At 47.8% G+C, this 22,845-nt stretch overlaps 1 protein-coding gene across 2 annotated transcripts in view; it reads left to right on the top strand.

The window, feature by feature from the left end:
• The window catches only part of LOC147421610 (intermediate cleaving peptidase 55, mitochondrial-like), a 199,971-nt gene that overhangs the window by 496 nt on the left and 176,630 nt on the right, over window positions 1-22,845 (top strand). The window lies entirely within an intron of this gene.

Below are 22,845 nucleotides of genomic sequence, written 5' to 3'. Positions count from 1 at the left end.
TTGTATCCGAGAAGAATTTTCAGCCGTCACGGATTGTTCAGTGATTAAGATGTGCTGAGTTTGAGTACAACTGGTAAGAAGTGCAGGTCCATGCATGATAGGTGTAATCAACAGTGATTACTCTTCTTTTTTTTGGGGGGGGGGGGGGGGGGGGGGGGCGCGGGAGGGGGCACTGATTGTTTATGTGGCATGGCCATTTTGCAGACCAACTGGAGCAGAAGCCAGAGAGTAGGAGATAACCCGATGGGCTTGCTGGACAGCTCGGAAATGTGCTACATTTTAGGGTTGATTTGATGGCGTTGTTGAGGTTGCTTCATTACAGATGATGATGAGGTAGCATGGGCCAAAATGAGGGCGTGAGGCTGCTTATGTAGGGATTTTAGAACCTGGAGTTCCGCAGGTCATTTTTTGTGTATTGTGTGTGAGAAAGAAAACCCCAAGTTTTGAGAGTGATGGCCTCATAACAAATACTCGAAAATCGTGGGTAACAAAACCTCGAAGCTGGTGGGTATTTGCAGGCTTTTCCCTCAAAGTGTGCACATGGGCACACACATAGTTTCAAGGTAGTGTAACTCTTGTATCTCCCAACTTAGTGATCCATTTGACATGGGTGCTGGACCAGGACGTTGCATTTATCTTAGGCTACATGCTTGTATTGCCGGATACCTAACAAAGTGTGACGGCACTATTTGGACACGTGTTCAAACCATTTATGCAAAGAGGGTTCTGATCGATAAAATCCTAATCAAGTGGACTTGTGGAGATGTCAGATGCAACAGAATTCAAGATCTAGACTTTACACTTTTATAAATCTTTACTTTTTTCCTTTCTTGAATGGGTGCTACTTAGCGCGAATGATGGTTCCTTTTATTTCCTTGGAGAGAGAGAGAGAGAGAGAGAGAGAGAGAGAGAGAGAGAGAGAGAGAGAGAGAGAGAGAGAGAGAGAGAGAGAGAGAGAGAGAGAGAGAGAGAGAGAGAGAGAAATGAAATGTTATATTAACGTCTTCAAAAGGCCAAAGTGACCTATGAGACCAGAAAGTTACAATGTGGTGGATCTGATACAAAGTCAGATTCAGAGTAACAAGATGACAACAATGACAAAAATGAAATGACAAATGTCACAATAAAAATACTATGGAATCCTAAACTACTAGGTGTGAACAGCAGCTAGCTGGGATAGCTAGATCACAAGAGATCCAGCATCGGTCGCTCGCTGGCGGATCTCATCAATCTCCTCCATGGTTAGTAGTCTGACCGGGCGTCGTGCATGTCGAGCCAAAGTGATCCGAATCCTCTGATGCAGCCTCCGCCGATGCTGTGTAGTCCTCCGCAGTCGTGGGCGTCTGGATCTTCCCAGCTCAGTCGCTCGGTCGATCAGTGTGCCTCTGGTGTGAGACGACGAGCTCTGCTGTGGTAGTAACTCCTCCGGGTGTCCAGTGGCATCTCTAAAGAAATCTGTGATCTGTCTCTGGGACTGGCTAGCCTCTCCTCTTATCAGGCTCTCTTTGTGTCTGCGTAGCTTGAGCAAAAACAAGCCCAAGCATCTCTGATCCTCGTATTGCATGACTCTGGAGAATGGTCCAAAGCCCTCTCTGAACAAGCAATGGAAGCGGCCTCGTATCTCGTAGTAGACGGGGCAGTGGCATGTGTAGTGCAACTCTGTCTCAGGCTCGATGTCACACAGTTCAAACCATTTATGCAAAGAGGGTTCTGATTGATAAAATCCTAATCAAGTGGACTCGTGGAGATGTCAGATGCAACGGAATTCAAGATCTAGACTTTACACTTCCATAAATCTTTACTTTTTTCCTTTCTTGAATGGGTGCTACTTAGCGCGAATGATGGTTCCTTTTATTTCCTTTGGGGGGAGAGAGAGAGAGAGAGAGAGAGAGAGAGAGAGAGAGAGAGAGAGAGAGAGAGAGAGAGAGAGAGAGAGAGAGAGAGAGAGAGAGAGAGAGAGAGAGAGAGATGAATGAAATGAAATGTTATATTAACGTCTTCAAAAGGCCAAAATGACCTATGAGACGAATCTATTACAAAATAGTGAATCTGATACCATGTCTGGGTACGAAAGAACTAGAACAATACTACTACTACTACTAGAATTCATCTTCATTTGCACTCTGGATGTCGAGAGAGTCTGGCTCGAATCCTCTGCTGTAGTCTCCGTCGATGTTGTGTAGCCCCTTTCCTCAATCGTGGCCGTCTGGATCTCCGTAGCTCCAGTGCTCGGTCGATGAGAGTGCCCCCAAAGACAGATTACAGATTTCTTTTCACTAGATATGGGATAGCCTGAGGAGCAGCCATCATGGCACTGTCTCTCTCTAGCTCTCCCTAGTAAAGTGTCTCTATATCTGTGTAACTCAAGTAGATATAGCCCAAGACATCTCTGATTCTCATAACTCATGACCCTAGAGAAAGAACCGAAACCCTCTCTGAATAAGCAATGGAAATGGCTCCGAATCTCATAGTACACTGTGCAATGACATATGTAATGTAGCTGTGTCTCTGGCTCTAGCTGGCATAAGCGGCATATCTTGCTGTCTGCTGGTATCCCTCCGAAGAGAGAGAGAGAGAGAGAGAGAGAGAGAGAGAGAGAGAGAGAGAGAGAGAGAGAGAGAGAGAGAGAGAGACACCCAATGGGTCCCAATCGACCCCCCTCAAGGCCCCCCCACACCATTGCTGATGTGGTATTTGCGTTTGATTGCGTGAATGGAATGTACACACATGCAATACCTCAATGGGAAATGTCACCACGGAAAATCTTCAAAATGAAGCACCTTTGGGGCTGATTTGTTGCACCATTGGATCCACCTCGATGAGGGGTTGCTCATGGCCACCAAGGGGAAGATATGGTGCTGATTTGTGCTTTCGATGTAAGAGGAATGAAGGGCTAAAGCTGGTTGCAAAGTTGCAGCCGCTTTGTTGCGCAAAGCACGGCTGAAAATGCAGACGATGATGGACAGCAATGGGAGCACTCGATGCGACGAGGAAATGGCTGAGAAGAGGCTCAACGGGCTGTCGAAGGTCCGGGTTGTAGGAGGAAGGTTAGCGTTAGCAGATCCACCACATTCTTTGCGAAGAAAGGGGCTGAAAACTGAAAACGCCGGGCTGATTTTCTGATATGGGCACTTGCTTGCAGTGAAGGACCAAATCGCCAAGGCTGATTTGCAGATGCGAAACACTAGGGCTGAATTTTGGCATTGGGTGAATATGATCCAAAACGTTGGCTGATCTACTCCCTTTATAGGGCAAAGTAGCTTATGAACTTTTTAAGACTTAGGTAGGGCAAACTTGGAAGACAAAGTTATAAAAATAAATAATTTGAAATGATTTATTTATAAACTTGTCTAAGCAAAGTTTTCGGGTGAAACTGTCGCACATCTGCCAACCTGGGAATCCAGTTTCCGGGTGAAACTGTGGCACATCTGCTAACCTGGGAATCTGATTGACGTCGAGAATGGCTCCTTTAACCTAAAACTATATGCATGTCATGTTAGATGTCCATAGTAGTGTAACAACATTTGTCAAAACGCATGTACAAACCATTTATGCAAGAAGTTTCTAAAACTGAATAACCTAATGTAATGTGCAGCGGAAGTGAATGATGGTGTAAGCTCATGATGAGTGATCAATGGGTGCTCAAGGTTCCTTTTACTAAAGGGAAGTGTCACGTGACGTGTCCAACCCTATGTGTCCGTGACAAGCTACAGCATGATCACGGTTCAGTCAGTCCAGTCAGTCTAGATTAGAAGTGATCTGGCACTTTTGTGAGTCTATTCGTAGGCCGTGCATGCCCAGTCACTTAGTGTAGATGCATATCCTCTGGTTGCACACAGCATGATCATAAGAATTCCCATCAGAATTCTTCAGGGGAATTTTCGAGTGCATTTAGCCTATTTTACCTATTTTTGACATTTTTCACTTATTATTTTTAAGTGACTTTTGTTGGAAAGTAGGTAGGACAATTTTGCTAAGTTTGTATATAAGCAAACTAAAGCTAGCATTATTTGGCAGAAGAGGCAACGGGAGCCAAGCTCAGCAGGCAACTTCTCAACAAGACCACTTGGTGGATTCCCTCTAAGCAAGAAGAATCAGTCCTAGCGTTTTCTCATCAGCAGATCACCGCGATGGAAGACCCCAACACTTGGCGTTTTGCATCATCACACCATTGCCAGCAAGTCCCATTGCATAGCGTTTTTGCAGAACCTCAGCCTAGCGTTTTTGTAGAACATCAGCCTAGCTTTTTTGAAGATTTCTGCCTTTGCATATTTGCAGCGATTTCAGCATTAGAAGACCATCAAGATCAGCCCTAAAGAGTAGCAGATTCAGCCCGGAAAGACCATCAGTTTTCAGCCCTTAAGAACCTCTGTTTTCAGCCCTAAACCTGCAGAATTTCAGCGACAAAGACCCACAAAAACAGCCCCAAAAATCAGCATTTTTGGAACCGCAGCAGATTTCAGCCCATAGCGTTTTTGGACAGCAAATAAAAGATTGCAGATTTCAGCCCTTAGGTCGTTGTCGCCATCCCCGTCGTGGTCACCGACATAGCCTAGACTTGCATCAGTCCCATGCATTTAGTTTGTACCAGTTTGTGCAATCATAAGTAGACCACTCTCGTCGACGAGAGTGGGGCCTTCGGAGGAGGGTTTTACAACGTCTCTGGTGTCGTATCTCTCTTCTCTCTCTATCTCTCAGTCTCATACACTTGCATGCACGGTGTCCATTCACTTTGTTTGTGATCATAGCATTCTCTCATTAAGAACGGAAGGCTCTACCTTCCATAAGAACAAATGGAACCTTGAGCACAGGTCGGAGCACTCATCTTGAGCAAAGCGCAAACATTCATTCCGCTGCACCTAACATTGGTATCAGAGCTTTGACAGTGTTCTGTATCACTCAAGGAAAGAACCACAAGAATCACAAGATTTTTTTTTTTGCTTGTTGCGGTCGCATGTACCCAAGTTCGCTTGGGCGTGTCGATTCCTAATCGTGTTTTGAAGAGTGACAGGAATACCAGGAAAGAGGGGCTTGTCTAGCCTCCCCTTGTGTCTCTTTTCACTCATTGAGAGCGGACCGTGCACTTAGCGGCCGGCCAATCGACTAGAGGTGGGAAAAAGCAACCTTGGTGTTAGCGCAAGGCCGCCAAGGGGTGCGCTCGCGGAAAGGAGTAGAACTCGGGTGAAGAGAAGATCCTTCTCAAACACGGTTTGCAAGCGAAAGAAAACCTCAAGAACCTTAAGAACCAAGACCCCCAAGAACCCAAGTTCCTCGTGAACTTAAGAACCAGAGACCCCCAAGAACCCAAGTTCCTCGTGAACTTAAGAACCCAAGACCCACAAGAACCCACGACTTGAGAATGGTCATCACTCGAAGCGGAATGGATACTTCGCTTGGAGGTGATGAGCATGAGAGAGGCGAAGAAGAATTTTCCCCACCAAGAGGTTTTTCTGACCCTTCCCCATCTACGACAAGGATTGCACTAACTCCTATGAAGGAGTTGTCGCAGTTGTGTATGGACAGGAAGTTCGACTACGAAGAAAGAAGGGCAGCCATAGATCGTGACTACGAAGAAAGAAGGGCAACCATAGATCGTGAATTCGATGCAAGAATGGAAGCCATAGAGCGTCAGTACGACTTGGAAGAAAAAGAAAGTGAAGCCAAATTTGATCGAGAGAACAAAGCAAGACAAACAAAATTTGATTGCGAGAACAAAGCCCTCAAAGAAAAGAGCGACCAACACATGAAATAATTCTTGCGACTTTTTTCTCAAGTGCAGGCACCGATGAAAGAGATTCGGGGAAAGGAGACTCTCTCAGTCTCTTCTTCTCCAAGGCATGATACACAGGATTTGCATGATGATAAGCATGATGATTTGAATGATGATGATAAGCATGATGATTTGATTGACAATGACAAGCATGATGATTTGCATGATCAAGATGTGATTTCTCACGAGCATGATGATTTGCATGAAGATGATGTGATTGTTTACAAGGATGATGTGTTAGTGGATGCTTTTTCTAGCGAAGCTAACCTCGTTGTAGATTCGATCAATCACGAAGAACCGATCTTGGCTTTCGAGTCGAGGTCCAAAGAACCTCCACAGGACGATTCGATCATTCAGAAAGAAGCGATCTTGGCTCTCAAGCCTAGGTCCAAAGAACCCTCATAGAAAGTATTATGTGTTCACATGATTGATACGCACGCATTGTTCGAATGTTTTATTCGTGATCGTTTCCTGTATTTTAGTCAGCATTTTATGTGATCCCTTTTCCTAGGCATGACATATTGTATGTTGAGCACATTTCTCTCATGGATGAGCACGAATGTATGCGGATTTTTCATGAAAAGCTGAAAAGTATGTATGTAAGGAAGCCACATTCCATGTCTCTTCCTTGGCATGACACATTCGTAGAACGAGCACATGAAAGTATGAGTACGAAGCATGGGCAATTCCATTGTGAATTACCACAGTTGATTGCTCTAGATCATAAGAGAAAGATTCGATCTCATTGTTTGCGTGTATGTGGTGAACGGTTTGGCATTCCGTCTATTGGTTCATTTACATTGCATGCACAATCTTTAGAGAAGACAAGATTTTTTCCATTCACTTTACATGGAATGGGTATGTTCATGTTTTTGTGTTGGAAATGGTTTCAGGATTTTGTCAGCCATGGAGATTCTTGAAGAAGAAAGAAGCACGACTCTAGACGAAGTTGAAGCATCGAAGGAGCCACAGAAGACTTTGTCGCTTTCGGCGCGGCTGAAACCGGCCCGTAGGGCGGTAGGCGTTGGCTTTCACCCGAAATTCTTTACTTTAGACACACACATAGAGCACTTTGCAAAGAGAACCTGCGACGGGAATTAACACTTGAATACACACACGGCTCGGAGCTAGAATGCCCCGAGCAGACACCGACAACCTGTAGGCCCCAAAATTGGCGCCCCTTTCGGTATTTCTTTATTCTTTAGGAGGGTAAATTACAAGGTAAGGTCCTAGGAATCCTTCACGTGTATCCACCTAGATACCATTTGATTTGGCCAAATTTCGGCAGCATAACAACCCCAAAATTTGTGCGAAACCAATTCCCCTGCTAGAACTCGCTTGCACTGTCGTATACCCTCTGATTCCTGTCCAAAAACAGTAAATTCAGCACGCTGTATTTACTGGTTTTTGCCCTGTTTTCAGCCCCAAACAGTCCCCTAACTGTCCTTTGCCAGTGGGGCACGATTCCCAATGATCCTGGCGTCCGTATGGCTGAAAAACAGTAAATATACAACGCATACACAGCGCTGATTTTGCACCTGTATGGTGAGGTTATGACCCTCACCAGTGCCTGCTTTGGAGCAACAGCTAGCTACCCCTGTTCCTGCTCAAGGAGGCTCTTGCCTCAGCACAAAAGCATGAACCCACACAACTGTACATCAGTCAAATGAGGAGCCCTCTTGTGGGGCATCACATAACTGCACGTAGGGGAGAGAGAGAGCAGTGTGTAGTGTGCAGGGCATCACTCCTAGCATCACACTGTACATGAGAGGGAAAGGAAGCACTCCATAGCTCTTAACCTGTGACAAATGCTGAAATGAGGCCTCTCCCAGCTTAAAAATCAGCGCCCATTTTTCTGCAAGAGGAAAGTTCACGAAAATGTGACACTTGGCGCATTTTCAAGCATTTTCCTGTTTCGGGTTTGCCGCTTAAAAATATCTTGACCGGTTGCCCAGTTGACTTCGCGGCAGAGTTATAAAATGTTCCCCTAGTCATACCGGAGGTAATGACGCGAATACATTTCACGGCCCAAAATAGCAGTTCCCTAAATTTTAGGAGATGCTTCCGTTGGGCTCCCACTGGTCTTCTGACCATCTATCCTCATTGGGACCGCATCCAAAAGTTCAATGTGGCCCAACTGTCGGATACTTTTTGTTGGTAGTCCCACCTTGACTTTACGCCTTAATTGAGTTCACTTCCTAGTATCCACCAACTTGCAAAGTGCGACGTGGGGAACCTATATGATCTTGCTCTGAGCCTAGACATCCTCTTACCATACGAATTCCAGTGCCGACCACTTCCCGTCTGCGGGTGAATCGACCGTTCACATTGGCCATACAATGTCCGACTGTTTGCTACTTCAAAAAGAGGGTCTCAAAACAAATAAAATAAACCCCATTGGAAAGAAACCAACAACCAAGGTTAGCAGTTGCCACATCTCTGTGACATGGTTAATAACTGCCACGTCCTCGTGACATACCCCCCTCTTGAAATCGCAAACGTCCTCGATTGCATTCCATAAATACACGCCACTGATGATCTTGTGCTATCAACACTCTTTTATCATCGCATGTATCCGCAAGAAAGGTCGTAACATACAAATGACTTAATGAGGCCTTCATACTTTTGCCATTTCCATCTATGGCACTGAACTCATATCTACATTTGATGTACTAGCTCTATCATTACCCCTCCTTTGCACACGTTGGGTTGGGGCATAAGTAGGCTGTAACCCAAAGGCTTCAAGGTAAAGCTGCAATACATTTGGTGACTCTGACAGTTCATGCTCTTCCATCCACTTTGCATCCATAGGCGGATAGTTCTTGAACTTCACCAAATAGCGTCTTGCAACTTGTCCATTATCTTTTCTGTCCTTATGTGCCAAAACTTGCTCAGGTACCAGGATCTCATCAAGTTCCTCAACTTCTGGCTGATCCTCAACTGGCATATCTTCTGGCACATCACCCACGAAGGGTCTTAGAAGACTCACGTGAAACGCATTATGAATCTTCCATGCATCAGGCAATTTCAGCCTGTAAGCCACATCGCTGATCTTGTCAAGCACTTGAAAAGGCCCATAGTAACGCATGCTGAGCTTAGGAAACAGCCGTTCCTTGCCCTTCATCTTCTTTAACCTAGCCTTTTCGAACCTTAGCAGAACCCAATCACCAGGTGATAACAGCAATTCACGACGGTGACGATCAGCAGCCTTTTTCTGCTTTGCTTGAGTCTTCTCCAAGGCAACTTTAATCTTTTTATACATCTCATCCATGTTCTCAACATATCGATCTGCCTCAAAGATCTTGTCCTTTGTCTGCAAAATGGGAGGTGTCACAAAGTGATGACGTGGCGGACAGCAGAAACCCTAAAATTCCTGCAAACCCTAATTTCTGCCAGAAACCCTAATTTCCGGAAATGGCAGAGGCGGTTATAAAAAAAAAAAGAAAATAATTTTTTTTTTTGGAAAATGATGAGCGACGCGAATTTTGCTTTTGCTTTTTTTTTTTATAAAAAAAAGAGAAAAGACTCTCTAAGAGAGAGAGAGAACTGATGCTTTTGATTTGAAGCTTTTGGGGCTCTGCTTTTGGGCATCCCTTGTAACCTTTAAATTAGTGGTGAGGGCCTCACTTCTCAGAGCATCTGGACGCAGAGTCTGAGAGTGAAACCCTAACCGCTCTCTTGTACTTTGATGATTGATTAATATAAAAAGAAATACCGAAAGGGGCGCCAGTCTTTGGGGCCAATATCTCTAGGCACGGAACTCCGCCGGGCTAGTGCAAATCTATTGTGATCTGTGAATTGTTTTGAAGTGGTTATTTGGTGCTGTCGCGGTTGATTCTTGACTTGGAGTGTCCAAGTTTTTTACAGTGGTATCAGAGCACGGTCGATTTCTCTTCTACGGGAAATCCGATCCTCGAATTTTTTTTTTCCGCGGCACCTATGGCTTCAGGCAATGATCAGTCGACTCCCTCTGCATCTGGAGATGCGGGCTGGGATCACAACGAAGATTCAGACAGAGAGTATGGCCCGCCTCGGCCTACTCAGGCGGAGCAAAGAAAGATGGAGCGTCGTCAATTGATTGGCGATGCAACAAAGATGATGCTCAATTTTGCCAAGGACTCGAAGATGGCAGAATATATGAACCAGACCTCTTTGAAAGAGGTACAGATGGAGTGGCAGAGAACCACAACACCACTCCCGAAACCCGCTCTCAAGAAACCTTCTGCCTCCAAGAAATATACGGAGAAGGAACTGTAGAACGTGGTTGATGCACGGATTGCTCAGCTTTTTGACACGCAACAGAAAGCCAAAAAGCACGGCAAAAAAGCAGAAGAAAGGCACTGACTTCCCGGGATATTTGGGTCGTCAGTTGACATTTGACAAGGCAAAGAAACGGAAGAAGCGTGTTCGATTTGAAGGAGTACCCAGTTCTTCTTCTTCTTCTTCTGACAGTTCTTCTAGCTCCTCGGATTAGAGCGAAGAAGACAGAAAAAGCAAAAAGCGAAGCAAGACATAAAGCTTCGGAAAGGGCAAGAAAAAGGCAAAGAAGGCTACATCTCGCCCAGAGACTGACAGTTCTACTGAGGACTCGTCTACAGACAGCTCAGATTCCGATGACGGAAAGTTTGATGCGAACAAGAAGAATTTTTACAAAGCCAACCAGTATGACTTTCTCGAATATAAAAGCAAGAAAGTCCGAGAGTTTAAAGAAGGTGGCCACTCGATCAAGTTTGATACTTTTTCAGGATACTCGGATGCTTCGAAGGCTATGTCTTTTTTCAGCAGTTTGACATCACTTTCGCGGGAGGACGCTATTCAGAGCACTCCAAGATTCGGAGAGCTGCCTCTTACTTTAAGGGAATGCTCGTACTTGGTGGTCCACGCTTCTATTAAGCAAGACTGTGCCAGTTACATGGCTGAAATTCAAGAGGCTTTTTATTTCTTCTTCGTTGACTCAAGAGTTTGAGCGAGATATACGAGCTGCTTGGAACCATCTCCGGATGACCAAGAGCGATACAGTGAATGCTTATTGTGAAAGATTCTGGAACTCTTTTCTACCCGCCTCTTCATTCAAGAAGATCTCGTTCAGAGAACAGATTGAGCGGTTTACCTTGGGTCTACCTACAGAGATCCGAGATCACTGCTTGGAACATAAGTCAGCTTCTATTCAGGAGTTGATGAGTCATGCGAAGCGGGGCTTTGCCATTCACTCTGGCAGTTTGACCTACCCCACAGATAAGGCCATGACACAACGAGCCGAACAGACTTCTGGGAATGAAAGTAGAATGAAAAAGAGCAACCCAGAGAAAAAAAGAAAGGATGCACGACCCAAGCTTACTCCTGAGGAGAGAGCTCGCTTCATCAGAGAGGAGAAGTGCTTTGGATGCGGGGAACATGGACATATTTCCGCAAAGTGCCCTGATAAGGCACAAAAAGAACAGAATGATAAAGACGACGACAGGTCTGAGAGTTCGAGAGTAGCTGAGGAATGTGGCAGAAAAGGCAGATAGAAAAGCAGAATTGGTACCACATGGCGTGGGACCTGCACCGAATCTAATGAATGAAAGTACAAACTTTGCCGCTTTCGGGGCAAAGTGAAGGATCAGGAAGCTCTTTTGAAGGAGCCAAGGCCAACTTCTTTTCACTTGGAATTGGCGGCTCGATTTGGAACTACGCCCGACAGACTGACGCCACAGGCGGAGGTAGCTCGACTGGCACCCGGATGGGATGTTGCCATTACACCGAGCATTGGCAAACTTCGTTTGCAATGACAGGGGTGTTCAGGGCACGTGAGTGACGTTCTACTCGGGATCCCTTGGTACCACAAGAACTACGCCGTGGTTGACTACCTGGCCGAGAAAGCGACTTTGATAAATGAAGGGCTTAGAGATTGTACTTGATGAACTTCAGTTTTCTTACTCATTCTTTTGGTAGAACTGAACGATGGATAAAAGTTGAATATGTTTTGACCTGAAGAAAAGAACGCCAAGATTTTTTTTCTCCACGCTCATGCCGATTGCTTTTGAGAGGGCCTGAAGATCATACCATTGATCTGAAATCTGGAAGCACGCCACCGAATCGGCCACCTTATCGTGTGAGCCGAGTACAGAATGAAAAGATTATGAACTCAGTGAAAGACCTCTTGGAAAAGGGTCTTGTCCAGCCTAGTACTTGACCGTATTGCTCTCCAGTGTTGTTGGTTTTGAAGAAAGACGGATCTTGGAGAATGTGGATCGATTATAGCACTCTCAACGAAATCACCATCAAGAACAGATTTTCGATTCCTAGGATCGATGATATACTCGACAGGTTACAGGGATCCTCGTGCTTTAGCAGGATTGACTTGAAGAGTGGATATCATCAGATCAGGATAGCGCCAGGAGATGTCTACAAGACAGCTTTTCGGACGACTTTTGGGTTATTTGAGTTTTTGGTGATGCCTTTTGGCTTAACCAATGCTCTTGCAACATTTAACCGGATGATGGACAGGATTTTTCGAGAGTACAGACTATTTGTTGGCACTTTCTTTGACGACATCATTGTTTTCTCCAAGAATGAGGCAGAACACAAAGATCATCTGCTTCAAGTCTTTCAGGCATTACGAGATCACACGTTAGTGATTAATGCAAAGAAAAGTGAATTTTTCCTACCAGAGATACACTTTTTGGGACACATTGTGTCAGCAGCAGGAGTGCGAATGGACCCGGCCAAGATAGAGACTATCCGTGATTGGCCCGATTTGAGGAATGTCCATGAAGCTAGAAGCTTCTTGGGACTGTGTTCGTACTACACGTGGTTCATACGAAAGTTTGCAGAGGTTGCTTCCCCTTTGCATACCTTGACACAGAAAGGAGTACCTTTTTCGTGGGGACCCAAAGAGGTGACTGCCTTTCAGACATTGAAAGAGAAATTCACTACAGGACCAGATTTGACTTTGCCGGACTTGCAGAAGTCATTTGAAGTATTTTGTGATGCTTGTGGTCGTAGTCTGGGTGCGGTCTTGATGCAAGAAGGCCATGTCATAGCTTACGAGAGCCGTTTGTTCTCGAGGCCGGAGATGACAACACAGATTTATGAGAAAGAGCTTTTGGCGGTTATCCATGCTCTTACTCAGTGGCGGCATTACCTACTCGGAGCGGATTTCATTGTCTTTACAGACCATCAGAGTTTGCGCTACTTCTTGTCACAGAAGCAGCTTTCGGAAAACCAGATGCGGTGGGCGAACATCTTGTCACAGTTTCACTTCTAGATTGTCGATGTGCAGGGACAGAAGAATGTGGTGGCAGATGCTTTGTCTCGGAAACCGTTGGTTCTGGCTATTTCTTCGAGGATATGGTCGATCAGTATGCCACAGATACAGATTTTGCAGATATTTTCACACGGATACGGGATGGGGAGACAGTAGCGGGATACTCCCTTCGGGAAGGCTACTTGATGAAAAAGACTATGTTGTGCGTTACACAGCCGTTGAGGGAAAAGGTTATGACTATTGCCACTGTCCACCTTTTACGCGTCACCGCGGCATTGCTACCACCATGAAAGGGGTAGAGAGAGATTTCTTTTGGCCGAGACTGAAGAAGGATGTGGAAGAGTTTGTGCGCAGTTGCTTGGTATGCCAGAAGGTCAAGTTTGACAGGCATAAGGCACAGGGATTGTTACAGCCTTTACCCATACCCACCCGCCCCTGGGAAAATATTGAAATGGATTTCATTTTTTTTGATCTCCCGAGAATACAGAATGATCACGATGATTTTCCGATTACATGGCACGTCTGAGACGATTCTCTCCGACATAGACCCCAGATTTATGAGTTGGTTTTGGAAGGCAATTTGGGAGAACATTGGAACGTAGTTGCAGTTCTCGTCATCGTTCCACTTGCAGACTGACGAGCAATTTGAGATTGCCAATTCAGTGATTTTAGATTTATTGAAGTCTTGTATCTCGCATCAGAAGACTCAATGGGAAAAGAACTTACCTTTGGTGGAATTTGCCTATAATAACACGATACACTCTTCGACGGGGAAGACGCCATGAGAGATTGTTGAAACTGCTGCGAAGGTTCCATCCCTCTGAGCACGAAAGATTAGAAATTTGAAGCGGATGAATATTCGCGAGATTTGGATACGGCTTTTGCCAAGGTTCGCGAGACTTTACAGAAGTCTCAAGAACGACAGAAAAAGGCAGCGGATCGCCATCGTCGCGATTGGAAACTGAAGGAGGATGATTGGGTGCTCTTACTTTTGAGAAGGCACGCCTAAGAAAGAAAAATGGAAAGGAGAGGCTTTTTCCAAAGCTTAGTATGTGATACTACGGACCTTTCCAGATTACTAACAAGATAAATGATGTCTCCTTCCGATTGAAACTGCCAGATACTTGGAGGATTCACAATGCATTGCATGTGAGTCTCTTGAAACCTGTTAAGGGTGATGTGCCTGATGATGGGGAGCCTGATGAGCAACCCAAAGTGGAAGAAAACGAGGAGATCCTTGTTCCTCAACAGATTTTGGCACATAATGATACGAAGAAAGGTAAAGTTTGAAGGCGGTTCTTGGTTAAGTTCAAGAACTTTCCTGCATTTGATGCCAAGTGGATGGAGGAGGAGGACCTAGCAGATACTCCTCGGATTGTGAAACTTTACCTCGATGTTTTGGTTTAGCATAGTCTACTCCAAACGGACCTCAGAAACTCAGCTTGGCCGAAGATCTGGTGCAGTGGGATGCACAAGAGGGGAGTTACTCCGCTCCTTTGTCAACAGATGCCTCGATTTTGATACTAAAGTCACTGATGTCTCTTTGAGCTTCAGGGATACTGAGAGCTGACAGTATTTTGCTGGATGACTTTATGAAATGGAATTCCTGATTATGATACTGATTTGTTCTTGACTTCTTGTGAGTGCAGGAACTGATAGCCGAAATGACTGCAGCATTTTGGTCTGATTGATCTCGAATAGACATGGTTGCAATAGGGGTTAGTCAATCGGACATCGATGAGGTCCCGATTGGACCTAGATGTGATTGCTAGCTACATTGCCGATAAATCATGGTCTAAGATCCGAATGAATGTTGAATGTCATGTGATGTCCTGTGATGTCTGGTGATGTCCTGTGATGTCGTGTGATGTGACTGTCGATTTTGTACATGTGCTAGATGTGTGTTCCTAGTACGTAGGTACTAACAGTCAGTGTCTGCTAAGACGGTTTATGGCTTTTGTCGGTTTTGCAGGCGTAATCGCGGTCGATTACAATGCTTTCAAGAGGGGGGTATGTCACAAAGTGATGATGTGGCGGACAACAGAAACCCTAATTTCTGTTAGAAACCCTAAAATTCCTGCAAACCCTAATTTCTGCCAGAAACCCTAATTTCCGGAAATCGCGGAGGCGGATTATAAAAAAAAAAAAAATAATTTTTTTTTTTGGAAAATGATGAGCGACGCGAATTTTGCTTTTGCTTTTTTTTTTTTATAAAAAAAAGAGAAAAGACTCTCTAAGAGAGAGAGAGAACTGATGCTTTTGATTTGAAGCTTTTGGGGCTCTGCTTTTGGGCATCCCTTGTAACCTTTAAATTAGTGGTGAGGGCCTTACTTCTCAGAGCATCTGGACGCAGAGTCTGAGAGTGAAACCCTAACCGCTCTCTTGTACTTTGATGATTGAGTAATATAAAAAGAAATACCGAAAGGGGCGCCAGTCTTTGGGGCCAATATCTCTAGGCACGGAACTCCGCCGGGCCAGTGCAAATCTATTGTGATCTGTGAATTGTTTTGAAGTGGTTATTTGGTGCTGTCGCGGTTGATTCTTGACTTGGAGTGTCCAAGTTTGTTACAGGAGGAACCTTTTTGCCGCCGTCAACAATCTCAAAAGGTGCTTTGCCAGTAGACGAATGCACCGTATTATTGTACGCATACTCAAGCATAGGCAAATACTGTTCCCACTTGCCCTTATTATCTGACACATAGCATTTCAGCAGATCTAAGACAGTAGAATTAGCCTCTTCTGACTGTCCATCAGTTTGTGGATGAAACGAAGACGAAAACTTGAGCGTAGTGCCCATGTTCTCAAACAATCCTCTCCAGAACAAACTGGTCATGCGAGGATCACGATCACTGATAATCGATCGTGGCATACCATGGTACTTAAACACATTGTACATGAACAAGCGTGCCATCTGATCAGATTTTATCTTGTTCCTGACAGGGATAAAATGGGCCTGCTTGCTGAACCTGCAGATAATGGTCGATATACCATCATTCCCTGTTGGCGTTCTTGGAAGATCAAAGATAAAGTCCATAGCAATGCTTTCCCATGGCTTATCCGGAATCGGTAGTGGTTCTCGAAGGTTCCTGCAGTTGGCTTTGCAGCACTGTTTCTTCGGATAGTCCTCGGCATGCTTGGTTGTAGGGTCTCTTCATCGTCCGTTTCTTCGCCACAGCAGTAGACACAGATGGAGGCTCCAACTCTGCCACAGAGGGACTCATCCAAAGCCCCCTCGCCCGACCCCGTTGAGCCCACCATTCGACTTGCTCTTTCGCCGACAGAGCAAGCGAGTCTAGCCGCAGAGGTAGAGCGCTTGCAGGCGACTTCTGTCATCTGCAAGATCCTTGGCACCCGACCTAGCAGAGGAGAGCTGCGTGACCTTCTCCAAGCCCGCCTTCTTGCAAAGGTGGGCAAGATCTTGGACGTACAGATACTCGGACGAGGTTACTATCAGATCGAGTTTGAGACCTTCGAGATGGCGTCCCAGGTCATTGCCATGGTTTTGACCCTGCTTCGGATGTTCTAGTAGAGGAGGCAAACATTCCCATCTCCGTCTGCTTTCCGGGTTTGCGGAGGGAGTACTTAACACTTTTGTTCAGGATCGGCTTAGCCATTGGGACGGTCCTGGAGACACCTCGCATGGCAGCCTCAGTAGCTGCCAAGGCGGCTGACATTCCCTCAGTTCGCGTTTTGGTCAGAGACTCACGCACTCCCGTAGGTTATTCTTCTGCCTTGGGTGAGTGGGGGTTGGTTTAGACAGAGTGTGGAGTATTCGGGCCTCCCGAACCAGTGCTTCATTTGTCGACAGATGGGCCATCTAGCGAAGGCCTGTCCACGGAGGAGGCCTCGACCTACACCACAGCCTCAGCCCCAGCTTGCAAGGGCTGGCCAACAGACAGACAGAGACTCAACGTGCACATGCAGAGCCACCCTCTGAGCCTGGGGCTCCAGCGGAGGAGGGATGGCAACAGGTCCGTGGTTGACGACGACAGGGGCCACAGCAATAGCCTGGCACTCAGAGTGGTCCTCAGGCGCCTACTCAGCAGCAGTGGGTTCCCACGGGGAACCGGTTTGGTCCTCTTGAGCAGGATGAGGTCCCTGCTCTAGTCCCCACCCCAGTTTCACCCTCGACAGCCCCTCCCTCTCCAGAGTTTTCCCCCTCTTCCTCATCCTCCCCCCCGCCCCTCTCCTCCACCGCTCCCCCCTGCTCCTTCTCCCCCCCCCTCCCGCTCCAGTTCCACAGTCGTCCTAGGGGGCAGGGCCTTCTCCGGCTGCTAGGAGATCTCTTGGCAGTGCCTTTGCCACTAGTCGCTTGGCGAGAGGGACAACCTTTCTTGCAACCCCCTCTACAGGTGTAGACGTCTCCCCTTGCAGATATCCCTCGAGGTCTGACGAGCACTGACATCCGGCGCCGATGGGATTTCTTCAACTACGACTTCACTCGTTTTCTCGGCGACTCCTCAGCAGACCATGAGGCAGCCTGCTTCAGGGTCCATGTTCTGTTCCTTGCAGCTAGGGGGACAGAGGCCTTGGACTTAGCAGTTGGCTTCTCCTTTCCCCTTTGCGGCAGGGACCAGATGGAGTCGACTCTCGACTCAGTGTTGGGATGGTTACACACACAGGTCCTAGAGTTCTCTCACCACATGGGAGAACTAGGAGTTACAGACATGCTTCAGACTCTGTGGCCACTGGCCAAGTTTGCGGTGAGACCTCCGGATTCAGCAGGATGTAGACACATTGTGGTTTACTTCTTTGCCGATACACAGTGCTTGCCATGCTATGTATACATTCATGAGGACTCGTGGACAGAGGAGGTTGCTTTACGTACGGCTCGCTCTGCTTGGGCTTGGGCCAGGCACTCCATGTAGTCACGCCTATCTAGAGGACGTTCGGATGCGGATTACTCCCCATCCAAGCCAGCCTCGAAGATAGTCCGTCTAGCTGCTGCGGGCAACATCTGTTCTCTCTCGCTCCCCATGAGGATCGTCTCATGGAACGTGCAGGGACTAGGTGGGCCCCAGTTTCAGCGTCAGCGGGGCCGACTGCGTCAGGAGCTTCAGCGCTACCTTGTGGGAGGAGAGATTGATCTCCTTATGCTTCAGGAGCACCATCTGTGTGAGAGCCACATTAGACGTTGTGGTCAGCTCTTGCGTGGACGATATTACACTTTTTGGTCAGCTGCTTTTGGACCTGGAGGCATCCAGGGTGGGGTATGTATGACTATTGCAGACTCTTTGCAGCAGTCCATTGTGGGCAGAGGGATTATTGTGCTAGGCAGGGCTCATTGGATTACTATGCAGGTTCAGGGTTGCCTAGTGGGCTTCCTGAACATCTATGCACCCAATGTGGCGAGTGCTCGAGCAGAGTTTTGGTCACAGATAGTTGAGTCTCTGCCGTAGGCAGAACACTGGTGCATAGGAGGGGACTTCAACATGTTGGAGGACCCTTCTGACAGGATTGGTGGTAGCCATGCTACTGTGCATGGAGTTTAGCTGGCAGAGGTTTTGTACGACTCTGAGGGTCTCGGATGTTTGACAGCACTCTGGTTTTGTGAGGCCCCCAGACAGCCTTGCCTTCTCGCATTCGGACCGCAGAGTGGGAGGAGTGAATCTATCGCGGATAGATCGCTTCTACACTAGTGACCATTTCAGTGACTTGGGAGGGACAGTGGGCATTCTGGCAGGGACTTCCTTCTCGGATTATGCACCAATGATCCTCACAGTGGCAGACATGCAGAGGAGTGGGAGCACGATGCTTCGCATCTCAGAGAGGGTCTTGTTGGACTCGGCACTCAGAGAGCGGGTAGAGGCTCTCTGGACAGAGAGCTTAGACAGGCAGGATTCTCCTGCTGTCAGAGTGGCCTCACGCCTAGCTCAGATTAGCCGTTTTTTTCTCCAGGAGTCTCTGGCTCGCCGGGCTGCAGCGAGAGAGAAGGAGCAGCGTCTCAGACGGGGCATTGCTTCGCTACAGAGGATGCAGAAGCAGCATCCAGACAGTCCTTGGTTGGAGGAGCAGCTACAGCAGGCTCGTCAGGAGCTTGTTAGCAGAGAGGAGAGGCGACATGAGTTTGCTTTCCACCGCGACGGCAGCTCAGTGGACCCAGGTGGGCGACAGAGTGACGGGTGCTTTCTTTGAGACAGTGGAACCTCGGCATTCGCATGCCAAGGTCAGTCAGTTGAGGAGGACCGACGGATCAGTTGCTTCTGAGAGCCCGAGGATATGCGTGCAGTTGCTACTGACTTTTATCGTGAGTTCCTGTCTGCAGAGCCCTAGTCAGAGCGTCAGGATGCATGCAGGGAGCAGGTTTGGGCACAGATGCCTTGTCTTGTGATTGAGGAGATGCGTCAGAGGCTTGAGCTACCACTTCAGCTTGAGGAGCTGCACACAGCTCTTAGGGCCCCCCCGTGGTAGCTGTCCGGGTGAGGATGGGCTGACTCCCAGTTTTTTCTTGCAGTACTGGGACCTACTTGGCCCAGATCTCTGTAGTGCTTTTTAGTATATTTTGCACACAGGGGCGATGCCTGACAGCATGAGTGAGGGCCTGATCTACCTCATTTCCAAGGAGGGTGGCTCCTTGGATGAGATTCGACAGTGGCGCCCCATCATCATCCTCAACTTAGCCTACAAAATTCTTGCCAAGGCTCTGAGTTTGAGGATTCAGCCACTTCTAGAGAGCCTTATACATGGGACGCAGACAGGTTTTGTCAAGGAACGCAGTATCCTTGACAACATCTTTACTTTTTGGGAGGCTTCGGCTCCGTGGTGAGGACCTAGTGATTCTTCTTCTCGATTTTGAGAAGGCATACGACAGAGTTGACTGGGACTTTCTAGAGGGTACTCTACGCAGGATGGGCTTCTTAGATGCTTGGATCAGAGGGGTGTCAGCTTTGTACAGACAGGCTCACAGTCAGGTGCTTTTGGCGGGAGGTAGAGGTGATTGCTTCATGCTCACATGTTCGGTCAGACAGGGCTGTCCTCTTGCCCCCTTCCTCTTTCTGTTCTATGCGAAGGCGATGAGCAGGTTTTTGGTGTCGCAGTAGGTTGGTCTACGGGGCTTAGCACTCCCTATTCGGGGAGATGAGCTTCTGGACACTGAGTTTGCCGACGACTCAGCCTTGTACTTAGAGGGCCAGGAGGCCAACCTTCACAGGTGTGAGCAGGCTCTGGAGACCTTCTCTTGTGCATTGGGAGCACTGATCAACTGGAGAAAGACAATGCTTTCTCGGTTGGTAGTGCTCCTGTACCCGATTGGATGCCAGGAGAGGGTTTTAGGTGGATTCTCCTAGGGACTGCACTTCGGTACTTGGGTTGTCAGGTTGGTTTGGACTTGTCTCCCGAGCAGCAGATTGCTCCCCTTCTCTTGTCTGTCAGGAGAAAGTTGTTACATTGGAGCTCAGCACGACTTTCTTTGGCTGGCATAGTAGTAGTGGCCAACTAGGTGTTGTTGGCCACTATGTGGTACATCACTTCTTGCTGGATCTTCTCGAGTTCTTGTATCAGCCAGGTAGAGAGGCTGATCAGGAACTTCCTTTGGTCAGGACGTGACACTCAGATAGCCCGAGCCAAAGTGGTTTGGCAGGTCATCACTCTTCCTTGTTCACAGGGAGGGCTTGGGATCATTGACCTTGCACAGCAGAGCAGAGCCCTTCTTGGGAAGTTCATCGTCAGAGGACTTCTTCCAGGTGAAGAGCCTTGGAAGGAGTTCTTGCTACAGCGGCTTCGTGCTAGGGTGCCTCAGGCAGGAGGCCCCTGGCAACCTTCGACCAGATGGATATTCACAGAGATACGTAGAGTTGGTTTGAGCAGGAGACTGGAGGACCGCTTCGTTGTGAGTCTGCTTCGCTCTTGCGGCGAGGCCTGGAGGAGCAGAGAGAGCCTACTTGCATGGAGGAGCGCCTACGGAAGCCCCTTGTCTGGAACCCCATGGTTAGCACTCAGAGAGGCCACTTGGTTGGTAGTCGGTCTCATGTTTCCTGGGGTCCCATGGCAGTGGGTCTAGCGCGCTCTTTAGGTGACTGGTTAGAGTTCACAGGCTTGTTAGAGGAGGTGCAGGGTTTCCAACTACAGGGCATGAGAGGGGTGCAGAGCATGTGCCAGGACATCTCAGAGGCAGTTCTAGCTGAGTGGCTCATGCCTCTCCAGCCAATAGCACCCAGGTGGATGGGAGCCTTCACATGACTGGAGGTTCTCTTCTCCGTCAGGGCTGCTCAGAGATTGTTCCCTCCCTTTTCTTCGAGCTTCAGGGTGGGGGACGCCTACAACGAGTTGCAGTAGAGGCCCCGCAGGTGGCAGAGTGCTGTTTTCAGAGGATCCGAGTAGTGGGCATCTGTGGGAGGACTTGTGTCATAGATCCTGACCCAGCAGCTCTTGAAACTGGACACTGGAGGCTGTGGGCTTGGGAGTGGTCCACTGGCATGAGTATAGTGGGATCCTGGTGAGTGGCTCTGGAGGGACCCCTTCTCTTCTGTAGACCACCCAGGAGTCCCTTTCTTTCAGTACACTGTTTTGACTGGGACGTCATATACTAGCAGCACAGAGAGAGGCCCGCCCCGCTGCAGCACCTTATTGGCAGGAGGAGGGTCTCACAACTGAGTTCTTGGTAGCCTTCTGGGAGAGGTTGTGGGACTCCAACAGCCGAGGCGAGTCACCTTGTTTCAGTGGCTGGTGACACACAGAGCTACAGCAATTGGGAGGTGGCTAGTGCATAGTGGTCTCTCGGCCGCATGTGCAGCTTGTGACCATCTTGTGGAGAGTCAGCGTCACTGTCTTTGGGACTGTCCCTCGGCCCAGTAGGTGTGGCTACAAGTTCTTCGGCTGATGCTTGCTCTATCCAGAGCTCGACAGAACACTTGGGGAGCAGCGGCTTGGTCCACCCTCACAGGCCCGACACTTCAGTTTGAGCTATCTTCCACCAGCAGGATGATAGTGATGCAGGAGGGGCGACCTACACTCTAGCCTGCTACAGAGCTTACTCCACAGGAGTGGGGCAGTTAGAGAGAGGAGTGTTCGGAGCTCATCAGTGGCCTGACACTCTGGTTCATCTGGCGGGCCCGTTGCTTCCGCATCTTTGAGGCTCGCCCTGTGCCACTAGTTGAAACTTCACGATTTTTGGCTAGAGCTAATCCATACTCTCAGAGGACAGCTTGAGGGACTACAAGGCAGCTCCGACCGCATGCGGGAGCGCAGAGAGGCCTTCCTTTGACTCAGGCGTCCTGGACCTTTTTACACCATGGTCCAGGGAGTACTCCGATGGCATTACGGACCACCTGTGTGGCTTTTCCCTCCCCCCATTTCTTGATTTAGCCCCATTGTACATATGCTCGTTTTTCAATTGGGAGAGTCTCCCATCATGGTTGTTGTAGCCCTCTCTTGAAGAGGTGGTTGTAGCCCTATGGGCAGTTTCAATAACTAATAGAAGGATCTTTTTCTTGGAAAAAAAGAAGAAGAATCAGCCCTAGCGTTTTCTCATCAGCAGATCACCGCGGCGGAAGACCCCAGCACTTGGCGTTTTGCATCATCACACCATCGCCAGCAAGTCCCATTGCATAGCGTTTTTGCAGAACCTCAGCCTAGCGTTTTGTAGAACCTCAGCCTAGCGTTTTTGAAGATTTCAGCCTTTGCATATTTGCAGCGATTTCAACATTAGAAGACCATCAAGATCAGCCCTAAAGAGTAGCAGATTCAGCCCGGAAAGACCATCAGTTTTCAGCCCTTAAGAACCTCTGTTTTCAGCCCTAAACCTGCAGAATTTCAGCGACAAAGACCCACAGAAACAGCCCCAAAAATCAGCGTTTTTGGACACGTAGCAGATTTCAGCCCATAGCAT

This window comes from Adiantum capillus-veneris, chromosome 27, assembly GCF_014529385.1.
Source record: "Adiantum capillus-veneris isolate H3 chromosome 27, ASM1452938v2, whole genome shotgun sequence".
NCBI lineage: Eukaryota > Viridiplantae > Streptophyta > Polypodiopsida > Polypodiales > Pteridaceae > Adiantum > Adiantum capillus-veneris.
The sequence above is the reverse complement of the archived record's forward strand: the minus strand, read 5'-3'. Positions and strand labels throughout refer to the sequence as shown.